The 1,727-nt window shown below is 43.5% G+C and overlaps 1 long non-coding RNA gene across 1 annotated transcript; it reads left to right on the top strand.

The window, feature by feature from the left end:
• The first annotated feature begins 1,143 nt into the window (after positions 1-1,143).
• LOC144767340 (uncharacterized) lies at positions 1,144-1,500 on the top strand. Its single transcript, XR_013598154.1, has 3 exons — positions 1,144-1,218; positions 1,315-1,344; positions 1,439-1,500. It is a non-coding gene; the product is annotated as an uncharacterized LOC144767340 (long non-coding RNA).
• Positions 1,501-1,727: the final 227 nt, after the last annotated feature.

Genomic DNA, 1,727 nt, shown 5'->3' with positions numbered 1-1,727 from the left:
TGCGAGCAGCCTTACCCTGTGAACAAAAACCAACATTAAGAGGGATGTTGAGATTACCTCCTGTAGTAGGACATCACAGATGTGGGAATTGTACATGCTGCGGCCAAACTGTGGAAGGCGCAGTGTTCTCCTTTAACGGAATACATTGGAAACATGAGAGTTTTACTAATTGTCAGACAAGGAACGTGGTGTATGGAATTTGGGGTTCTTGCCCCAAATTGTACATAGGTAAAACTACCCAGGAGGCACATCTGCGGATCACGCAACACAAATCAAGAATAAGAAGACAAGTTGCGAATGCCCCATTGGTGCAACATTGGATTTCAAAGGAACACAAAGAGGATTACTTCCATTGGACTATAATCTCAAAAATTGAGAAGGACCCACGAGGGGGAGACTTTGAATCAAAACTTGGACAGCGTGAAGCACTCCTAATAATGAAATTCAACACAGCAATAGATGGCCTAAATGAGATCTCTGAGATCTTCAGAGGGACACCGTAGAAGGCTCTGTAGTGGCGTGTAGATAAGGGACATAGACACCCCTGGATTTATACTACAAAATCGACCTGTCAGTCCAGAGGCTATTTCACTGTTGGGACTGTGTCCAGTGTGTGGCGCTCCGAGCTTAAGATTATGATTGAATCCGTGGTGATGGGCCAATGACATGTATTTTTAGTCTTAAATCGTTTATATATTCAGGGTTGTTTTAGGACTCATCTATTTAAGGCTAGACATTGTATTAGACTGTTCGTATGTCGTCTAAAGGCATTGCCTCCGTGATTTATAAAGTTAGTTGACAACATACAGGTGTAGGCCCCTTTAAGAAACTTGCGATCACGTGATCGGAAATACAATGTAGAAAGGAAAGAAGGAGTGTACGCTGTCCAGACTTCTGCCACTTTGTACATGGAGGCGTCACTGGGGAACTAAGTAAGTACTAAGCGGGAGTCCTGTCATATTTGGACCGTTAGCCCTTTTTATAACTCCGTATCGCTCTAATTACCCACCCCCCCCCCTTCCGCCCGCAGGAGCCTGCAGGAAACAAGCAGCGTCAACACAGGAACAGCCCGTCTACGGAATACAATAAACATTCAGGTCAGTCGCTTTTGTTCATGGCGCTTGGCCCAGCTTATGTGCATTATGAGGATAATATGTACTAATAGGCTCTCCCGTTGCCCATGTTTTTAGGGTTCTGAGCATCCTTACCGCGAGTAAGGTCAGTGCTTTTAAGTAAATATAACTTTTGCTGTTCTCTGTGAATCAAAAGCACGCAGCAAGTGTTCATTGTGACTCTTTGTCTTTTCATGTCTAGGGCTTTCTCGACTTGCTCAGCGATAGACAGGTTAGTGGTGTCAAATTTCAGCTCCTTACTAGTGTAATGTAAACACGGATATTTTGGTGTAAAGTCTATATGTCTTCTGTCTCTTTGTGCCTAGAGTCCGTTGGTGTTACTGTTTGCTAACAAAAACACACAACAAGCCCTCCTCCCCTCACACAACGGATGCCAATTATATTGAAGAAAAGGTAGGAGTGTTGGAAGCCGGCTGGTGGCTAATAGTTGTCTTTTGGATATTTGCAAATTGACAAAATGAGTGTCTTAATGAGGTGCATTTGTTTTTTTGTTTTGTAGAATTAATTGGTCCTGAGGAGAGCCCCGCAATTGGGGGCTCGAAACGCGTCGACCTATTTGACCTGGCCTTATGTCAATGTAAAATAAGAATAGAT

Source organism: Lissotriton helveticus, chromosome 7 (assembly GCF_964261635.1).
Source record: "Lissotriton helveticus chromosome 7, aLisHel1.1, whole genome shotgun sequence".
NCBI classification, from domain to species: Eukaryota; Metazoa; Chordata; class Amphibia; order Caudata; family Salamandridae; genus Lissotriton; species Lissotriton helveticus.
The sequence above is the reverse complement of the archived record's forward strand: the minus strand, read 5'-3'. Positions and strand labels throughout refer to the sequence as shown.